The sequence below is a fragment of the Trichosurus vulpecula genome, chromosome 1 (genome assembly GCF_011100635.1).
Source record: "Trichosurus vulpecula isolate mTriVul1 chromosome 1, mTriVul1.pri, whole genome shotgun sequence".
Lineage (NCBI taxonomy): Eukaryota > Metazoa > Chordata > Mammalia > Diprotodontia > Phalangeridae > Trichosurus > Trichosurus vulpecula.
The window spans coordinates 169,385,196-169,412,928 of NC_050573.1; positions in this window are offsets into that span (position 1 = coordinate 169,385,196).

Below are 27,733 nucleotides of genomic sequence, written 5' to 3' on the forward strand. Positions count from 1 at the left end.
CGCTTGCTTACGAGATGTTTAATATTAACCCATACACCCCCAGGGTGGAGTAAGCTAATTTAAATGCACATGAGATGCATGACAAAGGAGGGGGAACACATCTGGGAGAAGAACATGGAATAGATAGATGGTTCAGGAAGTTGTATCCAGCCAATGGAGAACAGGGGAAGGACCTCGCAGTTGAGAAAGGGAACTAAAAAGCTGGCTCTGTCCAGCACTTACAGTCCCTTTTTCTTAAAGGTTACCCATCCAAAAGGATGTAAAATAAAATTTTTTTTTCCTAAATTCACTAATGGCCAGGTGGAGTTTTTGCTAAGACGATTATTTCTCACACTGACCCCCTACCCTAAGGTTTCAATGTGACCTATAAGGCCAAACTTCCCTACTTTCAGTAGTATCTCAAAATCACTTCGCTTATTAGTCATATTTAGTTTGCTCATATATAGGGATGTGAGATCATGTGTTTTATTGCTGGTTCCTTTCTTTTTCCATTTTTTAAATTATTTCTCTTGTTATTTTACAGCCATTCTCTGTGGTACCTAGGTTATTGGATACATGTGGGTGGTTTTCTCCCTCCCTTTTCATTTTTAGTTTAAAGCCCTTTCCAATTAGCTTCCAAGATTTCAGCAGATCTTAAGCTTGACCACCTCATAATGATACCAGCTCATACTGGACTCCCCTTCTATGAGTCTTTTTGCCTTTTTTCCCCTGTATTTTGTAATTTACACCTTCTTCCATCATTTTCATTCTCTTATTGTTTTAATACACAACTCAACATTTTATTAGATCACTATACAATATAATGTATAAATGATGTCTTTTTCACTGTTTCAAAAGTCTTTCCCCTCCAGCTAGGATTTATATGCCTTCTAAGTGTGGACTAAGTCATAGAGTCTTATGAAAATAGTATGTTCAAAGGAACCACAAAAATCGTTTAATCCAACTACTTCATTTTACATGTGAGGAGACTGAGACCCAGAAAGTTAAAGTGACTTACTCCACATCACAAAGGAAGATAAATAAGAGCGGGGACAAAAATCAGGGTCTCCTGATTCTTAGTCTAGTTCATGGGGATAGTATGGAAACAGGAGAGGGCAAGATGAAAATGCAAGATAGGGAGTAATCCAGTTTGACCTAATATATAAAGAGGGACAGTGCATGCTTACGAAGTAAGATAGTATAATGAAGAGGCATAGTAGGCAGTAAGACTAGAAAGGTGGATTAAAGCTAGATTGTGGAGTATCAGGATCAGAAGCTTATACTTTATTCCACAGGCAATGTGCAGTTACTCTACTATTTTAAGAGAACAAGAAGAAAAAAAAGCATTTATTAAGTGACTACTATGTACCAGTCACTGTGCGAAAAGAAATAAAATCATTAAAGCAATGTTTAGGGTGGGAGTTGCCAGTAGGGGAATAATGGATTAAAGAGGAAAAAGATAGGAGATAGAGAGACCAGTTAGTTGACTACTACAATTGTCTAGCTGTGAAGAAATAAAGGCGTGAACTAGGGCAGTTGTAATATGATTGGAAAGCAAGGGACAATTACTTTGCAAGCCAGTTAAATTATATGCCTGATACAAGAAAAGTAGTATTCATTCATTATCTAATTTTTAAAACCACTTGTATTTTGACAAATTGACATTTTATTTTAGAATAAGCAACTCAAAAAGATTTTTATAGGCCAATAATTAAAAAAAAAATTCATTGCAGGATACTCGATCAGCTGCAATACACTTTTGAGCTTTTTAAACACCTTCCAATTACATTTAGTCTTAACAAGTTTTAATTAATGCTTTACTTCCTTCCTCTACCCCCTCCTCCCATTCCCATGGCCCACAAGCTTGACCTGTTTGTTTGTTTGTTTGTTTGTTTATAATTTGGAATTCAAGAGTTCCACAATTCTGTGGTTAGAGGAGCAAGAAAAAAGAAAAAGATAACCACCGTATCTGCTGGAAGTCCCAAAAGTTTGGATATGTCTACAAGATATAAGGGATAGCAATGGTTTATGACTGGCAAGGAAAAGAAGACTAAAGCCAGCTTTATCCAGCCTTTTTCAGGCTTCAGAATATTCATGGACCCAGGTGAGATTGGATTGAATGAAGCAGGCAAAATAGAAATGGATTGGAGTTGAAAGGAATTTTTTAACCCCAAATGAAATAGTAGATTGGAAGCAGGGATGAAACAGAAGCAGAATCAGTCCAAAAGATAGACTTAAATGTCTAAGGATTTCTCTAGCTAACTAGTTAGAGCCTAGAATCAGGATTCTATAGCCCAGTGGCCAGCCCCAGCCATCTGTTTTTGTAAGGCCAGTAAGCTAAAAATGGTTTTTGCATTTAAAATAAAACTTTATTTACAAATGTGAAAACCATTCTTAGCTCACTGGCTGTATAAAAACAGGCAGTAGGAAGGATTTGGCCCTGGTCTATATGATAAAAAATCCAAAATAGCCCCTGAGACCATGAGCAAAAATATGGAGGAAGAAGTATTCCGGAAGAGAGAATAGATTAGTCCTAGCCCCCACTTAACAGAAAAAGCATCTCATCTGAGGATCCAGGTAGCTCTGAGGAGAATCTAGCAGTATCATCAAAGGAATGACTTGCTCCAGCCATATATTTTCCCTGACCAAGAGCATTCCCTGTGTGTATTTCTTCTCCCACTGGTGGTATGGTAACCTGTGGGAAAAAGAGAGAGAAAGGGAAAGAAAGAAAGAGAGAGAGAGAGTGAGAGAGAGAGAGAGAGAGAGAGAGGTAACAGAATAAGGAGAAGAGAAGAGGAGGAATCTTTCTTGTCACTTATTTTGTTACATTGATAATTAAATGTCTTACACAAGTGGGAAAAGGACCCATATGTACAAAAATATTTATAGCGGCTCTTTTTGTAGTAGCAAAGAATTGGAAATCAAAGGATGCCCATCAATTGGGGAATGGCTGAACGAGTTGTGGTATATGAAGGTAATGGAATACTACAGTGCTATAAGAAATGGAGGTGATATGGACTTCATAATAACCTGGAAAAATCTCCACGATATAATGCTGAGTGAGGAGGGGAGCAGAACCAGGAAAACATTATACACAACCACAGATATATGGATTCTGTGATGACTAACCCTGATAGACTTTGCTCTTCTTTATGCTTGCCTTTTTTTTCCCTTTTTTCCTCTTTTGTTTTTGTATTTGTCTTTGTTTTTTTTTTTTTGTTTTGGTTTTGTTTCCTCTTTCTCATGATTCATTCCATTGGTCATAATTCTTCTTTACAACTTGACTATTGTGTAAATAAGTTCAATGTGAAGTTATATGTAGAAGATATATCAGATTCCATGCCATCTTGGGGAGGGAGGGGGGGTGGGGGGAAAGAAAATATGGAACTCAAAGTTATGTGAAACTGAGTGTTGTAAACTCAAAATAAAAAAAATCTTAATTATAAAAAAAAGAAAAAAAAACCAAAATGGGTAAAGAAAAAAAGAAATAATATGTTCTATCATTGGCAAAAGAAACACATTGGTGGGGGCTTGTGAGCTATGGTTTTGAATGGATCCTGACCTGCAATATGCTTTGGAACAATGGTAGCTTTTAGGATAGTTCTGTTGGGGGTAGGGAGGTGTGTGTGTGTGTGTGTGTGTGTGTGTGTGTGTGTGTGTGTGACAAAGATAGGAGCAGATGACTCATCTATTTGCCATCCCCTGTATAATAATAGGAAGAGACTAGATGATGTCTGTAAATGAGAAGTAAAGGTCATTTTCAGTTTATAATTCTATGACTCAAAACACCCCAACCTCCATTCTACCTCTGACACTTTGTGGTAGATTGGAACTTTAGAGAGAAACAGTGTAACCCAAAGTCTTTCACCAACTAACCAACCCAAAGGAGGTTATCTTGTTCAACAAGGTATTAGTACTTTCTCATAACACTTATCAGCAAGAATGCCCTTCAGTCTTTGAGGTGTTTTTAGAGCCTTTTGATAAGAAGCATCTAAAGAAGAAGCATCTAAAACAAACAAACAAACAAAAAAAAACCAATTGCCCTGCCTTTCCTCCTCCAAAATAAAATAAAATAAAATAAATTTAAAAAAAATAAAGAAAAAATAAAAAATCAGGAATCAAAGCTGTTTGTTTAAAAAAAAATGGAGCAGCTAGATGGTGCAGTCAATAGAGCACCCGGCCTTGGAGTCAGGAGGACCTGAGTTCAAATCCATCCTCAGACACTTGACATACTAGCTGTGTGACCTTGGGCAAGTCACTTAACCCCAATTGCCCTGCCTTCCCCCCCTCAAAAAAAAAATCTATTCTTGTTTCCAAATTCCCTATCATAAACACCAGCTTTTGAAAACGTATCACACACAATATATAATTGATCATAAGGGAACTGAGTGTTGAAACAAACTCCCATTTAGTTGGTGCTGTTGACAGTATTCTGTAAGCTCCTTAAGGATGGGAGGAGTTTGTTTGACACACAGGTGCAAGCAGCCATTCCATAGATAGGGGGATGGTGAGGAAAGATATATCTCAAGGCCAATAAGTTTTCCTACACCCAAAGTTAATTTAGAAGGACCTGTTTATTTAATCCTACCTAGTCAAACAGTTCATATAGTTTAAACCACTTTCGAGGGTTTGACTGTACTCTCCACTAGCTGGAGGAGCCATCCAAAGAGGGGAAAAGGGAAATGAAGCTTATGGCAAAAGACACACACTCCGATCTTGGCAAGTACTGTGTAATGAGAGTCCAGAATTCTTTGTAAGGGCTGTAATAAATTAAACTTCTCTCCAATGCCTGTTTTTGGTCTTTGAGTATTGTCATATTGGTGTGAGTAGATTGGGGAGAGGGGGCAAAGTTGACTTAGCTAGGAAAAAAAAGACTTGAGAAATTGAATGTACAGAAGAAAGGCAAAGCCATCATGTTAAAGTCTGTGGTTGACGCATTAAACATCATCCCTCTTCCAAAAAAGCACACTGCAAAATATCAATAACAGGGAAAGGGCAAGCCCACCTTCAAATGATAGTTCTTTATTGCTGAAAAAAAAAATGCCTCATCTTTAAACTCACTGCAGTCTGTAGCTATGGAAACCTGAAAAGAAAAGAACCACAGAAAGAAATTCTTAAGGAATAAACTACATTATACAACAGCACCTTCTCCTGAGTCATATTCATAGCAAGGTGCAAAGCCCCTCAATGGGATTACCAATAGAAAAGAACAAGCAAGATTCTCTCTGGGGTGTGGATTTACTCAATGTGTGTAGGTAGGTACTGGATGCTTCAAGATCTAGGCATTAAAATGTTGATTGGCTTGAACAGCTTTTAAACAACTAATTTTTACTTAAACAACAAACTAACCCTTAATTGTGGATGTTTCCCAAACTTCTGTCCTTGGCCCTCTTCCCTGGGTAACCTCTTAATTTCTCATGGATTTAATTATCATCTCTATGCAAATGACTTTCAGATCCCTGTCTTCACCCTAAGCTTCAATCACACACCACCAATTGCCCACAGGACATTTCAAACTGGATGTCCCCAAAACATCTTAAGCTCAACATGTCTGAAACTGAACTCATCCTTCCCCTTTATGCTCTCCTTTCTTTCATCTTAGCCTATTTCTGTTAAAGGAACCACTGTTATTTCAATCTCCCAGGTTTCTAACCTTGAGATTATCTTGGAATTGTCACCCTTCCTCAACCCACATATCCGAACATTTGCCAAAACATGCAGTTGCTACTTTCCCATCTCTCATATCTGACCCCTTCTCTCTACTCACAAGCCACTACTTTAGTTTAATAATAACAACCATAATCATAATAATAGCTAGCATTTTATATGGCACTTTAAGGTTTGCAAAGTACTTTACAAATGTTGCCTCATTTGATCCTCACAACCCTGGGAGGTGGGTGCTATTATTATCATCCCTGTTTTATAGAGGAGGAAACTGAGACAGCCAGAGGTAAAGTGACTTTCCCAGGGTCATATAGCTAGCAAGTACCTGAGGCCAGATTTTAATTTGGAGTCTTCCTGGCTCCAGTTCCAACACTCATTCACTATACCACCTAGCTGCTGGGCCCTCACCACTTAGCACCTAGATTATTGCGATAGTCTCCTAGCTGCTCTTCTTGCCTTTCATCTCTCCCCACTCCAGCCCATCTCACAGACTGCTGACAAAATGATTTTCCTTAAACATTAATTTGACTATATGATGCCCCTACTCAGTCAACTCCAATAGCTTCTTGTTGCCTATAGAAGCAAATGTTCGATCCTCTGTTGAGCTTTCAAAGCCATATACAACCTAATCCCAGCCTCAATGGACATTACTCTCCCTCCTGCACTCTGAAATATAGCCAAACTGGCCTTCTCTCTGTTCCTCATACCCTACACTCCATTTCCTATGTCCATGCTTTTGCACTGGCCATCCCCCATGCCTTGAATGGCCTCCCTCCTTCTACTCTCCCTCACCTCTACTTCCCAGAATCTCATTCTTTAAGATGCGGCTCATGCACCATCTTCCGCATGAAACCTTTCCTGCTCCCCTCAGCTGCTAGTGCTCTCCTTCCTAAAGTACCTTATATTGAACTCCTTCTTTCCTCCTCTTCCTCCTCCTCCTCCTCCTCCTCTCCTTCTCCTTCTCCTTCTCCTCCCCCTCCTTCCCTCCCCTCCCCTCTGCTCTGCTCTCCTCTCCTCTTTTAACCTCTCCTCTCCCCTCTTCTTTCCTTTCCTTTTCTATTCTTTCCTGTCCTCCTTCCTCTCCCTCTGTCCACATAGGGTATCATACCCTTATGTTCGGGCATTCTGCCCAAAGGGATGTAAATTTTGATTGTTGAAACCTCAAAAGATATCTTGAGGTTTCCAGGCTAGATTTTTTTTTTAAGGACCATGCCTTTGATTGGCCAACAATAGGTCCCAGGCCAAACCCCCTTGGTCACTGCTTGGGCCCTGATTGGCTCAGAGTGAACATAAATAGCAATTGTTTCTGTTCTGGCCAGAAGCCCTGAGGGTCCCAGATTGATTTTTTTTTTTTGACTAGGTAAAAGAGGTCATTCTTGGCCTGATTCTTACCTAGCCTTAATCACTGAATGAGTGTTGCCTCAGTCAAACTGAGACCTGGGAAAGACCTTAGCTTAAAAAGGCCATGGTCTTCCACTGCATCCAGAGCCATCTCCAGTCCTCCTGATCTATATCTTGCCACTAGACCCAGATGGCTCTGGAGCACAAAGTGAGGCTGCTGACTTTGCACAGTCCTCCCTCAGTTAAATCCAATCCACTTGCATGTCATGGCATCACCTCCCTGATGTCATGATCCCCTTTGAGAGCAAAGGACAAAAAAAAAATATTGAACTACTTTCCAGATATTTGTACTTGTTCTCTTTATATTTATTATGTATATGTTTTTATTGGGATGTATGGTATATTCAGGGAAGACTAGCACCTCAAAGGCTTACTGAACCCTTTTCAGGATTACCCCTCCCCCTTTGGTGTCTATCTGTCTTCTAACTCTAACCTGTGGCTCCAAGAAGCTATATATGCACAGCAGCCACACCCTGGTAAAACTGTCTTGGCAGATGGGCTAAACAAGGTCGAGGGTACCAAACAGGCCTCAAACAGGCCAGTGAGGTAGGAGGATGTCTACTGAAAGTATGTTAAGACTTCTCCTGGCAGAATGGGTAGATGAGAACAATTTGTTCCAACCTCCATGAAGTCAGCTAAAGCAAGCACTGTGGAACGCTTAAAGTTTAGCCAGATATAGAAGATGACAAAAACATCTACTGCATCCCAAGCCATCGTGAGTTGTCTTGACTTTTGTCTTGCCACTGGGCTTCAATGACTCTAGAAGAGACAATGAGGCTGACAGATTTGCACAACTCTGCCTCTTAAATCCAATTCACAGGCCAATGAAGACATTTTTTGTGATGTCATTGGTCTTCTTCCAAATGAAGGACAAACACCAATTTGTTTTTATCTGTATTTATCTCCCCCATTAGAATAGAAATTCTTTGTGAGTAGGGATTATTTCCTTGTATTCTATGTACCTATGTACCTATCAAAGAGATTGGCAAATAATAGATGCTTAATAAGCACTTATTGACTAAGTGATTGATTGAACTGTACAACTGAGGGATACTGCTAAGAGGGAGAGGTGATAATTAAATGCACCTTGAGTCCAAAAAAAAGGTTTTATTCCAAATAAGGCCACAGAAAAGTGTGGGCCCTGGGCAGTAGAATTGTCCTAGATGTGCTACGGGTCTGACCACCCCAGTTCCCAAGGTCATGCTCCCACAGACACAGGCATGAAGTTTGCATAGGTGCCCTGTAGTAAATGAGAATAAGTCTTGTGCTTCTCCATGGTAGTGGAGGTCCAATTACAAATGAAGTCTCTATATTTACTCCTAGAGTGGTCCTGGGTTTATTGGTCTCAACAATGTGTTTCGGAAGATCCAAGTATTTCTGCACTCATCCTTAATCCTCCTTTACATACATGCATATCCATGTGTGCATAAAGAGCTAAGATTCCTAGTATTTAAATCTAAATTGCATCAAGGCTACTGAGTCAGTGACAGATAAAGATTCCCACCTCCTTCCTGCCCTGTCCCACTCCCCATTACAAGTTAAGCCCTAAAAGGCAACAAACCAGGATTTATCTGGCCATGGCTTATTTTGAATCTCCCTTGACATAGCTTCCTAGTGACCTTTGGCTGTGTCAACATGCCTTCCTGGTCACCTAGGAGCAGAAATGGTCCCACCCACATGCGTTCAGGGCTCTTCACACTTAGCAGAAGCCAGAGACCTTCCCCAGTCACCACACCCTGCCATGCTGAACACACACCCATTTCCATATGGGTTTCCATATTTAGACAAAGAAGGCTGCATCTGAAGAACTATAGCAGCTAAGTATCTCTGGATCTTTGTTGCATATGTTTCCTATGTCAGAGCTAATTAAGTCTCCTCTTGTTAACTGTTCAACAACATATAAGTGTCTCATTTTGTCCCAACATGAAACCTCAGCTAACAAAGGGCTGGCATCAGACCCACTTTTAGCAGAAGCAATAGAACACAGGACAAACATAGCAAATATTTATTAAGCAAGTAGGTGGGAAATCCTGGGAAGGTACAAAATTTAGATTAGACACAGTCTCTTCCCTCAAAGAGTTTACAATCTATTAAGAGGACAAAAAACTTACACAGCTAATAATATACATTATCATAAGTGAAACAGTGAGTTGATCAGGAGAACCCCTGGTAATTCTGAGTCCCTTAATCAATTTGCTGATATTACAGGATGTGAACCTGTATCAGAAGGAGTTAGTTTCCATGGAGCTAGGCATGGTCCTACCTTCTTACTGAGAGGACATGTGAAGTTTCTCTCTTGCTTCCTATCACCTTGGTCCACCTCTTGACAGAATGACAAACTCTTCTAGGAGGAACTGCTCACTCTGTCCTGTGGAACAGCTTTACCCCCTTCTCTCCCAGATGAGCCTGAGACCAGAGTTCTTTGACCTCCACTCCCTGGCAACCTTCTTTTGCCTTTTTGTTTCCTCCCTTGCCTTTGTTTGTAGAAAGTAGCAATGGGTGGATCCAGCATCTGTGGATTATCTTGACTTCTCAAATTTCTGAGTTTGAGAGTTGGACACCTGGCCTCCCACTGGGAGATAATGCTTTTATCAAAAGAAGGCGACTGCCAACAGGGGGATCCTGCAGCTGAAGAACTAAGGTCACATTGGGCAAGATCCAGAAGTCTGGACCTTGCTAACCAGCCATGATACTGCTTTTTCTTGGATTTTGAAGATGCATGATGAATGCAGAGTATTAGAGGAAGAGAAGGAATCTAATGAATGTGATGAGCTATCTAAGTGTCTTGTTTCCTAGTACTTTGTCATTCATAACAGTAAGTCTTTTATATCTTATGCATTTTATATGGTAGAAGAAATCAGAGGCTGCCCCAGTATTCTATGAGAATGATAGTAAATGGAGATCTGCTCTCAAAGCCAAGAAGACCTTGGTTCAGGTGTTGCCTCTAATAAATATTTGCTGTGTGGTGATGGGCAAGTTATTCAACCACTCACTGCTCTAAGCAGCTGTCTTAAGATTTAAAGGAATTGAAAGGAAGGTGCTAATTGATAGAGAGATGGTAGGTAGGTAGGCAGGTAGGTAGAGCAAGCATTTATTACATGTTTACTATGTGCGAGGTACTGTGCTAAGCTCTGGGAATACAAATATGAAATAAAAAGACAGTCCCTTCAAGGATCTTACATTCATTTTTATTATTATTAAGTTTTATTTTTAATTTATGGAATAAAATTAGCATTTCTATAACACAGTACCAAAAAAAAAAAGATGATTGAACATGAAACTGCAAATCTACTGGGCACAACTTGCTATGCCTTTCAAATATACAAGAAAATTATCATGCATATTTCCTTTTTTTCCTTCCCTCCCCCCACCCTACAGATGGCTATACACATACACACACGTATGTATATATGTATATATACATATATAAATTATTCTTTCTATATATACACTTCTATTCATCAGTTCTCTCTGGATGCAGATAGTATTTTTCTTCATATGTTCTTTATCATTAATTAATAGGAGCTTACATTCTAATTGGAGAAAAGAACACATAAATGGGATTTGCAAAGGGATTAGGGAAATGCCCACCTGGGAGCAAGGTGGAGCAGTCCAAAGAGTGAAGGTAAGAATAAATAACCCAGGCACTTACTAAAATGATGGTCCCAGCAGAGTGTCACCAATCAATTCCCTTTATCAATCATAGATCTAGTCATTATCTCAATATTCTATGCCCATATTGTATATTGTTGGTAGTACTCTTGTGGAAGGGAACCTTATTACCTGCATTTGGAGAGCCTTAGATAGACATATCCAGGAGATTTTCCTGGAGTTTTTCCCCAGTTTTCTTGGGTAGAGATAGAGCCAAAGGAAAAAAAAAATGATCCTTCTTGGGTGAAAATCTATAGAATTAAATCCTATCTGGACTCTGAATGAGCTGTCACTTATGCTAAGTGTATTAAAGACTTTTTTTAAGGGTTATTTGAGGTAACAAAAGAGATAATCATTACCAAGCACAGGGGGAGAAGGGGAGACCCAAGAAGGCTTCCTTGAGGAGCATGTTTTTTATTTAGGCTTTAAAGAACTTAGAGAAATTTAATAGTCAAAGAAAGGAAGGGCATTCTAGGTACAGAGCCATAAGACTGAAGAATAGTTCTGAGGGTTGCAGAGTTATCCAGATGGTTCCAGCATAGATTAGAGAAGAAGAATAGGATATAAAGTTGGAAAGATAGGTTTTAGAGGGCCTTGAATGCCAAGCAATGGAGTGTAATGGAGTATAAACTTTATTTAATAGGTAATAAAGAATGAAGATTTTTGAGCAGAGGCATGACATGGCCAGAGCTACACATAAGAAAGATTATACCAACTGTAATATAAAGGATGGGTTAAAGTGAGAAAGATAGTAAAGACAGAGAAAATTTATTAGAAGGCAAATGTGAAATAAGGGAAAGGCATCAGGGTTTAAGTCCAGTTCTGCCACTTGTTAGGTGTATGCTTTTGGACAGGCAACTTCCTCTTTCTGAGATTTATTTTCCTCATCTGGACAATGGGGAATGGTATCTTTAATTGCTGTTGTTGAAGAGGACCAATGTCATCACAAGGTGGTATCTTGACTGCCTGTGAATTGGATTTAAGTGAGGCATATTTCTGCAAAGCTGTTGGCCTCACTCTCTCTTCCAGAGTCATCAAAGTCGAGTGCCAAAACAGAAGTCAAGATAGTTCAAGTTGGCCTGGGATGCAGTGGATGACCTTGGCATCTTTGACATCTGACCAAACTGTCAGAACTCCATAGCACCTGCTTCGCCTGCCCCCGTGGCCATTGGAACTAATTGTTCTCATCCACCCATTCTGCCAAGGGAAGTCTTCACATGCTTGTGATAGACACCTCCACTAACTCACCGATGTTTGAGCCTTGTTGGTTGCCCTTAACCTGGTTCAGCCTGTCTGTTGAAATGGTTTACTAGAGTGTGGCTGCTGCACATGCTACAGCTTCTAGGAGTCACAGGTAAGAGTTGAAAGGTGAACACCAAAGGTATACGAGCAGCTTTGAAAAGGGCTCAGCAAGCCCTCACCCTAGTTGTGCTAGTCTTCCCTGAACATCTCATATCTTCTACTACCTTTAATATAATACCTCGAAGAGATAGCGTGAGGAGAAAAATGAGATTATGTCTGCAAAGCACTCTGTAAACTCCAAAGCATTACAGCAAACTTTCAGCTTTCTTGTTGATGTCCATACTGCGAGAAAATGTAACTAAACTCCATTAGGCAGAGTCCAAATCAAACCATGTTATATGAAATTATACAGTCATGAAAGAATCTTATAATGATGAGGCCCCTGGTGGGTGTCTGAATTGTCACTGTGCCCATGAATATAAGCATTAACCATAAGGAGGAGTTGTGGTAAACCAGCCACCAAGATTAAACACAAATTCACACAGACACAAAGATCAATATTTGTAAAATCACTTTATTGAGCTCATCACTACAGGCAGCTTGCATGGCTGCTGAACATGTCAGCCCAAAGCAATCTGCTCAGTTCCAGCATCTCTTAGACTAAAAGAACTAGTTATCTTTTCTCTTTTCAACTTCTACATTTTCTACACCACCTCCTTCTCTCTTTCTCCATAGCCTTTTCCATCCCAAACTCCTCCTCCATAAACTATGGTGGGGCTGTGTGGCCTTGGCCCAGTATAAATCCAAAGAATGTGGAATTATGAGGTAGTCTCAACAAATACATTTTTCTATCTATGAGCCCCTGAAGTGTGGGCATACTTTTTTTTGATGAAATTGGGACATTCTGGAAAAAATTGTGTACAGGTCAAAAGAAATCCATTTTTCCCTTTTGTTTCACTCAGGTTCAAGATGCTTTATCTTCATCTCTGATTGATTTTTAATTGGAGTCTAGTTCCTACCACTTTAAGTTCCTCTGCCCCTAAGCTTCAAGTAGTTAATGATCTGTAAACAAACACTAAAATTCACTAGGGGAGCTCATTATAGGAAAGAACCCCAAGGTGAAACCTTCTGTAAAGTTAAGAACCTTTTGTAACACAAACAATCCCCCCCCCCAAATTTATCAATTTGGCAGATTACAACTATCCATAAAATCATAGACTCTGAGAGCTAAAAAAGGAATGTCAGTGGCCCTATAGTCCAACCTCTATCTGAAGTGAAATCCTCGCCACAATATCCACAACAAATGGTCATCTGGCCTCTGCTTAAGAACCTACAGTGATAAAAAACTCTCAACCTCCCAAGGCAAACCATTTCATTTTCAGACAGCTCTGTTAGAAATATTATCCAATATTGAGCTAAAATCTGCTTCCCTATAACTCCCACCCGTTGGTCCTAATTCTGCCCTCCAGAGAAACACAGAATGATTACAATCCCTCTTCCATATGACAGCCCTTCAGAAATTTGAAGGCATCTATCCCCCACACAAACATAGTCCACGCACTTATATATCCCTCCATTTGTGAATTCCATTGGGTTTTCTAAAAGTAGGCAAACATACTCTGGTCCACTGTGGCACATAATGTCAACAATGCAAAGAAGTTATGATATCTTGCGATGCAATATGATCAATTGTTGCTCAGTTTTTTTCAGTTATGTCAGACTCTTCGTGACCCCATTTGGGGTTTTCTTGGCAAAGATACTGGAGGGGTTTGCCATTTCCTTCTCCAGATCATTTTACAGATAAGGATCTGAGGCAAACAGGGTTAAGTCACTTGCTCAGGGTCACACAGCTAAATATTTGAGACCAGATTTGAACTCAGGAAGATGAGTCTTCCTGACTTCAGGCCTGGCATTCTGAGCCACCTAGCTGCCCAATATGATAAATATGACACAACAATGTTGTGTCTCCCAGCTTTCCTTCCAAAAAAATCCCACAATATGCAATATTGCATTGTCACATATTAAGGTGAGTTGAAAGTTCCCTTGTTTCTTTTCCTGTATTAAGATGTATTAGGTTGGGTTATATCATATGGTGTTGTATTATATTTATTTGTGTTATGCTGGATTAGGTTGTGGTTTTTTTAATTGACATGATATATTTAATGCTACTATGTATAAAATATTCACTTTCCCATAAATATACTACCATCTTTAGTTCATGTTAAGTTCATTGTCACAGCTAGGACTTTGGCAATGGTGAGATGAAGATATCCAAGACCTAGAGACCAGGCGGATCAAAGGCCTAGACATCTGAGCAGAAGAGTCCACGTCACAGTCAATTTGAGGAATTCCAGACAAGTGGACAGTGTGGTAATCAACACAGGCTGTTGTTCCTGTACACGAGTGAATTTAGAGTTGGGTTAGTAGCAATAGACAAAAGTCTGGGCAGGTAGCTGTCAGTCAGGTCCAGCAATGTGAATAAGGGACAAAGCAACGGAAGTGAGATTCAGATAAAGGCCTGAAGTCCCTAGAAGGACTAAGGCAAGCTCTGAATCCATTAGGAACTAGAGCACTATGTAGAGAGCCAAGGTAGGGTCAAATATGTGGAGGATAAGAAGAGGATTTGCTGGAACTGGAGTATGAGGCAGAAGCTTCCTTAAGGTTTACTAAGTCAAGGGCTCAGGAAGGGCTCAGGAACTTGAAAACCCAGGAAGAGAGTCATTGTAAAACTAGCAGTAAAGAAAATTTAAGATTAAACAGCCTTACTGCTCCCATCACTGTGTCTGCCCTCCAAGTCATCACCAGAGACCCTGTCTAGGAGTAGCTAGACCACTCAGCTTGGTACTCCCCAGGAGTACCTCATCTTCACACTGGTCATAGCACATACCTTCCCCCCACCTCCTCGTCTACCTCTTAATCAAATCTCTCTTACAATTGGCTCTGGAAAGGGTGTCTCCCTGGACTTCTCTATTGTTCTACTTTATGACTTCTTTGTCACTTCCTGGGCTATAATTCCTTTATACTATTTCCCAAAAGTGTTATCATCCCCATGAGAGTATAAGCTCCCCGAAGGCAGAGACTATTTTGGTTTTGTAGATACATTCTCTGATGCTCAACACAATGCATTTTATGTAGTATTTTTCTGTATTCATGAATAAGAGACTTATTGGTCTCCTTATTAGACCTTATTGGTCTAGATCTCCTTATTATCTTTCTTTCTGATAATGTATTTGCTGGGACCAAGCTACACATATCTATGGCAGTTGGGTGGCTCCAGCTGCAAAGATTAGAGAAATGTAGGAAGGGGAAGGGAAAAGGAAATCCATCATTATACCTATGTCCACTTAAATCAGGCTCTATGTCAAGGCAGCTCAAGCATCACCTTTTGCATAAAGCATTTCCTGATCTACTCCCCATTTCTTCCATAAGAAACAAACAAAAAATCCCTATCTTGTTCAATAGGGATCTGTCTCATACGCAGAGTGCCTAGCACAGTGTAGAACCTGGGAAGCCTGTTTCTAGAGTGACGTTTTCAATGATTCATAAAATGGACATTTAACAAAGCAGCTATGATTTGGAAATGTATGCCTACCTGCCCTCATTCCACACATGTTCACTCATATGTACACAGGAACACACTCTTGAATGCAATTGAAATTTAAGAAGAGCAGCGAAGAAAACTAATCCTATTTGTTATTGAAAGATGGTATTTTTTTTAAAAACTGGATAACCTTATTTTGCTCCTGTAGGTATTTTTCTATTAGAGCTAAGATGATTGAGTTATTCCAGAGCTTTTCTTCACTCTTGTCTAGTGAGTAAAGTTTGTGCTCAGCTTATGTCCATTTGTTCCTATAAATGCCTTACTCACTCTTATTGGAAGCCATGTTGCTGTGGAGGGTGAGGTGCTGTTCTCTACCTTTTACACTCCTTTTTTCACAACAATAAACAAAAATGACCACCATTATTAGAGGAATTGCTGTCATTACTGCCTTCCCAGAAACAAACCTTTTGTTTTCACTACAACTGAACAGAGATGCACATTCCTGTCACTGAATCCTGGGGGATGGATGTCCCTCCTCCCCAACTTAGTCACCCGTGGGTGGTGGTTAAAATACCGCCTTACTGAAAAGTATGCTAGGGAATGTTTGACATGTAACATCTGTTCCTTTCAACCTTCAGCAAGAGTATGTCTTCAGAATGACAAGTGGCTGCAGCCAGGTCTGCCCAAATGAACAATTTCCCCTGGCCACGCAGCACAGCCTTGGAAAGCAGGCTGAGCCCTGAGAATAGCATTAGAAGTGACTGAAGAGACTGACTGAGCTTTTGAAATTAGGGCTTGGAGCCAAGTAGAGCAGTCAGAGAAAAATGCCCAAGTCAATATGACACAAGGCATAGCCACCCATTAAAGATGACTCTCATAGCCAAGCAAAGTTTCTTTCCCCTCAAATCTACTAAGCTTTATAGCCTAAAGGGGCAGTCCTAGATAAATGCCTGTCTGGTATTGATTGTTATGACTCTAGAAGCACCAGAAGGTTTTGCTGTGGTATCATGAAACTGGCTTCAAAGCTCGGAAGCTCTTAAACTAAAGGGTTGAGTCAAGAATAAACCAAGCATGTGGAAAGCAGGACTTTTTCCAAAGGCATTCTTAAGCCCAAGGCCATTTTTGTCCATGACTCACCACTCATCCAGGCCACCCTAGCCAGTTAAGCCCTTAACTACTATTACACTCCCACACCTCTTATTAAAATGAATGGTCTTTGCCCATGGTGAATCCATTGACAATCTCAACTCATTGGTTCACAAGGTGGCCTCTGGGTCACTGAATGAATTGCCAGGTTACCCGGATAGCCCACTACCCCAAAAGCAAGCCCAAAAGAAAGTATACTCATAGATGTACCTGCACCTCCTGGGGCATGATGGTCACCAGAGCAGGTCCATCCAGAAACTCTAGGACCAAAGTACTTGGAACCAAATCTTCCCTCAATGGCTGACCCAATTTAATAAGGGCTTGTAGCATGTACTGTTGTATGATAGGATATTATATTCTTTATGTGTCTATTGGAGAGGCAAAATAGTCCCTGCCTCTTGTTTTTATGAAAGAGAGAGAGAGAGAGAGAGAGAGAGAGAGAGAGAGAGAGAGAGAGAGAGACTTGGAGCCCTGTGTGTTGGTCTATTTTATACTGCCCTGTGGGTAACAGCTTTATATTTGAATTTTCATAACTAAAGTATTATGAGGTTAGTGGCTTTTTGATGTCTGCTTTTAAATTGTTATAGCTTGGGCTTTAAATTTCATGCTGTTTGGAGAATCATAGGATGCAAAAGCTGGAAAAATCCTAAAAGATTATATAATCCAACTGCCTTATTTTCCAGAGGAGACCCAGAAAGGTTAAGTGATCTGTTGAAATTCACCCAGTTAGGAAGCAACAAAGCTGAGACCAAAACACACTTCTCCTGATCATAAGTCCTTTGTTGTAATGTTCAGCTCAGTGTAATTGGTGAATGCTCACTTCTTGTCGACAGAGAGAAACAATGGGCAACAGCGTATATAAGAGAAGTGATGGAAAACTCCTTTCTATACTAGAAGACTGAGAACCTAAAGAAAAAATAAAGTCCTTATCTATTGGGGGAGAGGTAGAGTAGGATAATGGGAAGCATTATATGGTAGAAAGCATGGAGGACCTGGAATGGAAAGCGCACTGGCTCTAGAGTGAGAGGAGGACTTGGGTTCAAATTTTACCTTTGATATTTATTATCTATGGGACCTTAGACAAGCCAACTTCCCTGAGTCTTGGTTTTCCTATTTGCAAAAAGATGGAGTTAGACTAAATGGATCCCAAGGTCTCTTCCAGCTTTAGAACCATGACCCTTGGACCTGGGCTCTGGTTCTAGTCCAGCAACTAACTTGCTATGTGATCTTGGGTAGGCTACTTTGCTTCAATTCCTTTCTCTGTAAAATACTGAGGACAGGGAAGAATTTGGATCAACTGATCCTTTCATTTAGACTAGATGATCTTTCCCAACTCTAACCCTTTTTTGGTATGTATGTCTATATTCCTCACTCAACCCTGCATTTCCCCAGTTCAGGGAGATCACCTCTGTTTGGACTATAGTTATTATGATCAATGACTCTGTCCATAAGATACTTGAAAATGGTTCTTTCTTCCTGCCCCCTTTCTCTTCATCTCTGGCTTTGCTTCTCCTGGGCCTGCCTTACCACATAAATCACTTCAGAGCATGGTTCAAAAGGGCACTCCTCTGACCAGTGACTAATTGTGTAGGTGTACCGGACACCCGCTAATGCTATGTACATTAATACAGCTTTAAAACTACAATCTTTACTTTAAACACATTGGCTCATATGCATCATCTATTTGGGGAAAATGTATCCATGTTCAGCAGTAAATTACATAGATAAATTAGTTCATTCATTAAGAGAAGATCATTTCTGTATTTATAGAAGAATAATGTGGTTATTTTTCAGGGGAAGTCATAGTCATGGCAGCTGGGGATGTACTATGACTCCGTGATTAATGAGATCCACACAAGCTACAATTTCAGGTCAGATGTATACCATGCCCTACTTTTCAGACAGACCTTTGCAGGCTGGAGAACAAGTGACCTCCTCTGAACCACAGAAGAGAATCACAGAATCATGGTAGCCAAAGAGTCAGAGTAAGAAAGGACCTCAGCAACCATCTAGTCCAACTCTTACCTAAAAGAATCCCCTCTATAATATCCCAAACGAGTAATCATCCAACTTCTGCTTGTAGACCTCCAAAGAGAGTGGGGCATCACTACAGTAGGAGACAAAAATCTATAGAATGCATTGTCTTTGAGGGCTGTGAGCTTTTGCCTTTGAGTCTCTGGGGCTTAGACCCATGCCTGGAACAGAATGGGTGTTTAAAAAATATTGGTTGTTTTATTGGAATAATGCAAGGACTATGGGAGAGACGACCATTTGTTTCACTCACCCAGTTTGCCCAAAGCTTCTACTCTTCCAAAATAATAAGAGCTAGCATTTTTGTAGGGCTTTACAAATATCATCTCATTTTATTTTGACAATAACCCTGGTATGGAGGTACTATTATTACCCCCATTTTACAGATGGGGAAATTGAGGTAGACAGACATTAAGTAACTTGTCCAAGGTTACATAGAAAGTAAGAGACCAAGAATTCAGGTTTTCCTGATTCTGGGAGCAGCTAGTGGATAGTATATCAGGCCTGGAGTCAGGAGGACCTGAGCTCAAATTTAGTCTCAAACACTTACTAGTTGTGTGATCCTGGGCAAGTCACTTAATCCTGCTTGCCTCAATTTTCTCATCTATAAAATGAGCTGGAGAAAGAAATACAAACCACTCCAATATCTTTGCAGAGAAAACCCCACATAAGGGTTATAAAGAGCTGGATGTGGCTAAAATCGCTGAAGAATAGCAACAGCAAGGTCCTGATTCCATGTCCAGTACTCTAGACACTGTATGACTGGTTGCCTCTGTCTTCTATGGCAGCTGATAGCATTCATGGCCCCTCTACCAGACACACACGTACGTGTACCAGTATGATCATAGGCAGAGTCCACTTTTGTCTGCTTACTGTCTCCTCCCTGCTCATCACACAGGACAAAAGCCTTCACAGCCCCCATCTCTAGGTCTAGATTATGAAAAATTTTAGTATAAGATTTTATTGCTTTCCTTTTTGTAATAATAAAGAAAACAAAATAGATTCTCATCAACTGGAAAGTAGCTAAATAAAGTGTCGTACATGAGAATCATGCAGTATTACAATGCTATAAGAAATAATGGAAGCAGCTAGGTGGCAATGTGGATAGAATGCTGGGCCTGGAGTCAGGAAGAATCACCTTCCTGAGTTCAAATCTGGCCTCGGACACTTAGTAGCTGTGTGACCCTGGGCAAGTCACTTAATTCTATTTGTCTCAGTTTCCTCATCTGTAAAATGAGCTGAAGAAGGAAATGGCAAACCACTCCAGTATCTTTGCCAAGAAAACTCCAAATGGGGTCATAAAGAGTCAGGCATGACTGAAAACAATTGAACAACAGCGTAAGAAACAATGTGTCCAGAGAAACATATAAAGTTCTTGTATGAGCTAAGGCAAAATGAAGTAAACAAAACCAGAAAAACAATATGAAAGACTTGTTATTCAGTTGCGTCCAACTCTTCGTGACCCTGTGGACCATAGTACACCAATACCGTCCATGGGGTTTTCTTGGCAAAGATACTGAAGTGGTTTGCCATTTTCTTCTCTAGCTCATTTTACATAAAAGAATGTATCAATAAGGCAAGATTCATGACCTCAAGGATGACCATGAACATGCCTGTATGGTTCAGAATCACAAAGTATATAGGTAGAAGGAAGAGGAAGTATAACACTTATTTAGACTCCAGAGGATAAAATCCCAAGGCCAATAACCCCAATTCAATATAGCTGTAATTATATTCCAAAATCAGTAGGCCCACCTCAATGTAGCAACGAGGAAATGATAACACAGTATTATAGCAAGGAACCAAGTTATCCTGTAACCTTCCCCCCTGCTAGGGCCTTCCCTGAAAACACTCATAAATCCTAATTTGCCTGCATTCTCTCCCTCCCTCAGTTCTCTGGTCTATGTAGTTCCCTGGTTTCCACTCTCCACTCTACACTCTGTCTGTAGCTCCATCAACTCTGAGTTCCTTTTCCTTCTCCTTGGGCTGAATTCCAATTCCTATAGCTCTCTGCAGATTCTGCTGCTCTTAGTTCTGGGCTCTCTTTATATATAGTCCTAGCTGGCATCTGATTGGCTAGAACTCAGGTCTCTGATTGGCTGAATTCACAATTGACTAGAAGTCACTGCTACCTACCCTTGGCTCTGGTCTTAGCAACTCCCCTTATGGCCCTGAGGGCTTCACACCCAAATTGGCTTAGTACCTATTAAGTAGAGGCATTAGGCCTACTTACAGACAAAGATATAATCAAGCTTTCCCATCTAGCCCCACCTGAGGCCCAATGAATGGGTGGGGAAGTTCTTTGATTACATTAATAGTACAGGCAAACTGAAGCAAACCAGGTTAAGTGACTTGCCCAGGGTCAATTTCTAAGGCCAGATTTGAAGTTAGGTCTTCCTGAATCCAGACCCAAAACTCTATCCACCTAGCCACCTCTATTCAAGACTATAATAACATAAATGGAAAGCAGAGCCACAAAAACACAGGGAGACCAAATGCTATGAAATTATCATTATCATAACCAAACTTGGCCCCAAAGACATGTGGTTAGACAGTAAGTCTCTAAACATTTATTAAGTACTTACTACATGCTAAGCACTGGGGATACAATTACAAAAAAGAAAGAAGGTCTCACTCACAGGGAGTTTATGACCTAATGGGGGAAGACAACACTAACACACAAAAGGAAGGGGGAGGGGGAGGAGAAGTCCAAAGGACAATAGCTAGTCAGGTGGGAAATTAACAGATGATTGACCTGAGCCCTCACCTCAAATGGAAATTTTGGAGCTCATCTCCCCACCTTCTATTCCCAGCAAAGGAGAGTACTGATGGGCTGTGAGTACCAAGCCTGATTTTATCTTACGGAACATGATGACCTTCCCATGATGAGGTTCCCATGATGAGATATAATACAGAAGTCCAAATGAGGGCAGCCACCCTCACCCCCAACCCCTACCCATCAAGTTTTTTTGCAAAGCTGGGGGCACAACTATGAGTTTGGAACACTATATAGAGTTCTTCTGTAAGTTGCTTATTTTTGCTCTAAGCCCTACCTGGTCATTGTTTGGGCCCTGATGGCTCAAAGTGAATATAAATAACAACTGTTTCTGTTCTGGCCAGAAACCCTGAGGGTCTTCACCTCCTAGATTGCTTTTTTTTTCACTAGATAAAAGAGGCTGTTCTTTGTCTCATTTTTTTACCTTGCCTTAATCACTGAATGAGTGTTGCCTCAATCACACTGAGATCTGGGAAAGACCTTAACTTAAAAAGGTCAAGATCTCTCATTGCATCCAGGGGCATCTCCAGTCATCATGATCTATATCTGTCCACTGGACCCAGATGGCTCTGTAGGAGAAAAGGAGGCTGGTGACTTTGCACAGCCCTCCCTCACTTAAATACAATTCACTTACATGTCATGGCATCACTTTCCCAATGTCACAGCCCTCTTCAAGAACAAAGGACAATGATATTTTTGCTGAACTGTGTCCATTCTCTTTTTTATCCTTTGTTATAGGGGATGGTTCTCTGGGATGGGGAGAGTGGGATGAAAAAACCACAGAGGAATAAAAATTTCTTTTAAAAGAGAAACAGGGTGCCCTCCTGAGCCACTTTACTTTTAGATCCCTCTATAATTGTTTGAAAGTTCTTCTTCACATCAAGTGTAAATTCCACCCATTACTCCTAGTTTTACTCTCCAGGGCCAAGCAGAATAAGTCTTGTCCCTCTTCCTTCATACCTCTTGTCCCACACACTAGCCCTTCAAATCACTGAAGATGAGTCTCCTAAGATAACCCCATGTGGTCCTAAAATACCAGAGTAAGTTTGAAGAAAAGACAAGGAAGCTCACTAGACTTCATAATAATGGTTTAGGCTGGAATAAGAATTATTAAGTGGAGTTCAATGACATAGGCATGAAACTGAGCCTAGTGGAAATCTAATCCAGTGCAATCTGCACAGATTTAAAATTTAAGAGATGCATGCTAGGATAGAACAGCTGCTGAGCCAAGTCACTCAGGGCATCATCAGCTTCCAGAAGCCTTTTCCTTCAAAAGTTCTAATATAGTCAACCTTCTTCATTCAGTGAAGGTTCTCCCATGGGGCCCAAGATCATTACCACTTGTCTTCTAGGAAATGCTAACATGACCTCATTTTTACTCCTGGTATCATTGGGAGAAAAAAACCCAACAAGCAGATAATGGTTAATAATAATAATAATAGCTTTGAAACTCACTCCAAGAGGTTTAGATAAGATACAGTCCCTGCCATTATGGGTCTTACGATGTGGTAGAGGGATATAGTTTGTTCAAAGAAAACTATAATATGCCTTAATACAGGGTAAGTGCATCAGAGAGATGCCAGGTAATGAGAGTTAACACGGATGTAACACTTTGAGAAGTTTGAGAAGTGCTTTTCACACATCCTTTCATACGAGCCTCTGAACAATCTTGTAAGGTGGGTACTAGAGGTATTATTCTGATTTTACAGTTAAGGAGATGGGCAAAGAGAGGAAAAGGCACTTACCCATGGTCTCATAGCTAGTATATATTGGATGTAAGATTTGAATACAGGTCCTCTTAATCCTGAATCTAGCACTCTATTCATTATATATAACATAGCCTTTCAAAATAAAAGAGTATGTAATTTCTGAGGGGAAAGGTCATTATGGAGTTAAAAGAACAGTGGGGTGAATGGGAGAAAAATGGAAATCAGGAAAGGTTTCAGCCCCTCCCTCCTGCCCCCTCCCCTAAGGGACCGTGGATAGATGTTAGGGGGACTATGAACTTGGGTAGGGGGAAAATGGCATCTTTCTCTTCACTTAGAGAAACTTAGCACTTCCTTCAATTATGAATTCTTTAAAAAACACATAATTCTGAGAAGGGATTCATAGGTTTTACTACATTGTCAAAGGGTTTCCTGACAGGAAAAAAAAGATTAAGAACTCCTGCTTTAAAGGGATTGGGACTATACCTGTGATTTCATTTATACAGAGAAGTCCTGAAAGAGGAAATGCTCTCTACTCATGAGGATTGGCACCTCCAAGCAAATACCATTCTCCCTCCACATTTCTGCCTCCTAGTTTCTCTGATACCCTTCAAGTCTAACTAAAGCACCAACTTCAGCAAGAAGATTTTTCCCAGCCCTCTTTTATTTTAGTACCTTCCCCCCCACCCCAATATATATGTACATACACACAAATATATACATATATATAATTCTGATACAGTTGCATATTGTCTCCCTAATTAGACTGTGATTTCCTTGAGTAGGGACTGTTTTTTTGCCTCTCTCTCTTTTTTTTTATTTCCAGTATTTAACAGTGTCTGGCACTGGAATAGGTGCTTCATAAAGTCTACTTAACTTACCGACTAACAAATATGCATAATCAAGTGAAGCAAATTGCCTCATTGGTCATGTCTACTAATGTCTGTCTTATCCTGCATTTAGAGTCCATTCCCTCTCCGACAGGAAATCAGTAGTGTGTTTCATCATCAGTCCTCAGTAATCACAGTTACTCATTGCATTAATCACATCTAAAGCCTTTCATATCTGTTTTTCTTTATAATTGTTGTTATATAAGTTGTTCTCCTGGTTCTGCTCACTTCATTCTATGTGAGTTCATTAAGGTCTTCCCAGCTTCCTCTGAAACTGTCCATTTACTTATTCCTTTTGGTACAGTAATATTCCATTACTCTCAAGTACCATAATTATTTTAGCCATTCCCCAATAGATGAAAATCCCTTTTTCCCCCCAGTTATTTGCCAATATGAGAAGAGCTGCTATAAAAATTTTATACACATGGGTCTTTTTCCTCTTTCTTTATTTCTTTTTTTTTCCTTGATAATTTCTCGAAAGATGATGTCTAGGCTCTTCTTTTGATCATGGCTTTCAGGTAGTCCAATCATTTTAAAATTATCTCTCCTGGATCTATTCTTCGGGTCAGTGGTTTTTCCAATGAGATATTTCACATTGTCTTCCATTTTTTCATTCCTTTGGTTCTGTTTTATAATATCTTGATTTCTCATCAAGTCACTAGCTTCCACTTGCTCCAATCTAATTTTTAAGGTAGTATTTTCTTCAGTGATCTTTTGGACCTCCTTTTCCATTTGGCTAATTTTGCCTTTCAAAGCATTCTTCTCCTCATTGGCTTTTTGGAGCTCTTTTGACATTTGGGTTAATCTGTTCTTTAAGGTGTTATTTTCTTCAGTATTTAGCAAGTCATTGACGTGTTTTTCATGGTTTTCTTGCATCACTCTCATTTCTTGTCCCAATTTTTCTTCTACTTCTCTAACTTGCTTTTCCAAATGCTTTTTGAGCTCTTCCATGGCCTGAGACCAGTTCATGTTTTTCTTGGAGGCTTTTGATGTAGGCTCTTTGACTTTGTTGACTTCTTCTGGCTGTATGTTTTGGTCTTCTTTGTCACCAAAAAAGGAATGTAGAGTTTGAGTTTGAGTCTGAGTTCGTTTTTGCTGCCTGTTCATGTTCCCAGCCAATTACTTGATCCTTGAGTTTTTTGTCAGGATATGACTGCTTATAGAGAGTACTTTGTCCCAAGCTTTAGGGTCCAAGCACTGCTGTTTTCAGAGCTACTTCTACTTCACTGTCACCCCAAGCTTTGCCATGCCTGCGCTGCTCTCCCCCAAGAACCTCCAACCAGGATCGCAATACAGATCCAAGCAGGGCACAGCAAAAGAATTGCTTTTGTGCCCACAAAGCGCTCCTTGCACTCCTGCTGTGATCCAGTGCTAGAATCCTCCCACCGCGTGAGCCAGGGACTTGGGAAGCAGCTGATGCTGTAGCTCTGGAAGCAGCCTCAGGAGTTCCCTGCTGCTGCCACTGCCACTGCCACCACCTCACCACCTCTGCCACCCCCAGGGCTGGTGATCAGACCGCTCTGAACTCGATCCTGCAGTTTTCCTCTAACCTGTTCTTTGGCATTTGTGGGTTGGGAAGTCTGGTAACTGCCACAGCTCACTGTTTCATGGCCCCAAGGCCTATTCCGGCTGGCTAATTCAGGTCTGGTCTGTCCAGGCATGGCCCACGCTGGGCTGCCCTCCACTCTCAGCACCATGGTCTAGACCCTTCCTGGTGACCATCCAGGCTCTCCTGGGCTGGAGACCTGTCCCCCTCTGCTATTTCGTGGGTTCTGCAGCTCTAGAATTTGTTCAGAGCCATTTTGTGGGAGAGCTTAAGCAAGTCCCTGCTTTCCAGCTGCCATATTTGCTCCACCCAGATTAGGAACATTCTTTCATAAAGTTGTTAATAGCCTCCATTTCTTCTTTTGAAAACTTCCTTTTAATATCCTTTGTCCATTTATCTATTTGGGAATGGCTCTTAGTTTTACATATTTGAATCAATGAGTTCCCCAGGGGGACAGTTGTCCCCCAGATTTAATATATTCTATGGGTCCCAACTCCTAAACCTAAGCCTATCATCAGACCCCAATAGTTCAAAGCAAAGACACTTACTGGAGGCATATGGTAAGAGCTATAAGAGAAGATCCTCCTCCCTCTTACCCCCATTAACTTATGGCACACTCCCTGACAAACATATATACCATCAGTGGAGATAGTGAGCAAGGAGACAAATCACGCATGAGGAACTCATAGGTAGAGAACATGGGTAGATGCATAACCCACACCTCTCATACTTCACCTCAGACCACCTTTTATATTCTTCAGCTATCCTTGTACTGTGTGTTCATGGTTGAGACATGGCATGTTACATTGGTATGTTATACTAAGCATGTTACACTGTCAAACTTGCTGGGCCTGCTCTCTACAGGGCTCATCCACTGATGAGCCATCACATCCAGATTCTGGTGAAGCCTAAATCCTTAGTTAAACAATTACCAGGCTGTTTTAGAAAGAAGTAGAACCCTTACCCTAGAACAGCAGGAAGCCTTCCTAGGTCTCCCCTCTCAGCTCTAATGCCTAACATCTCTTGAGCAGCAGGATCCCCATGGTAGGTACCCAGTTTCCCCTCCTCAGGCCTCTTTTTTAAGGTCCTCTCCACCACCTTCCCCCACCCCCACATATATACACAGCCACGTCCATTTTTAAAATTCTCACCAAGGATATCCATGAGTATAACAAGTACATTGTCTCTGTAAATCCTCAGCTTGGTTTCTCCACCATTTCATATGCAAATAGGCAACTCAAAGTCTCACCTTTTATATCCCTATGGGGAATAATATGAAAGGAGGTGGTACGGTAGATGCAATGTTGTGTAATGAGATCACAAGTTGGCCAGTTGGGCCAAGTACAGGGTGTGAATTATATGAAATGAGTCTGGGATGGTGAGTTAGAGCCAGATTGTGAAAGGTTTTAAATAACAAACAGAGGAGTTTGCATTTTATCCTGGAGTCAATAGAGAAGCTGCTTGAGTAAGGGAAAGACATAGCCAGACCTGTACTTTAGGAATATCAATTTGGCAGCTATATAAGGGAGAAGTTATCTCATTGCATGGCAATGCCTCACTAATTAGGATTCATTGATAAGACCATTTTGAACTAGTGGAAAGTAGGAATCATAGCAATAGAGACTGTCCAAATGGATCTGTGATCTCATCCATGTGGATATTCCCTCCAATAATACAGATAGTAACCCATCCATGGCTGCCCAGCCTGTTTAGAATTAGAATATTAGTTTTACATAAAGCCATAAAATCTGGGATAACAAAGAGCTACCTTGTAAAGGTTCTACTCTTTAATTTATTAATTTGTCTGATAAATATTTGTCAACCATATGCAAGGTATTATACTAGGCATTGGGGGTACAAAGAAGAATAAGATACAATTCTTACCCTCAGCAAAGCAATGGAAAAGGCACTGACTCTAGAATTAAAGACGTGGTTCAAATCCCACCTCTAACACTCACAACATGTGTAACCATGAACAATTACCTTAAATCCCCTGTGCCTCAATTTCCTCAATTGTAAAAGGAAAGGCTTAAACTGAATGGCTCTGACTTCCCTTCTACCTTGGAATCTATGAATCCATCAACTAATAGGAGAGAGATATGTTAGTAAGTGTTTAACAACCAGCTCTTCAGGTGAAAAAATGTACCAGGACACATTTTA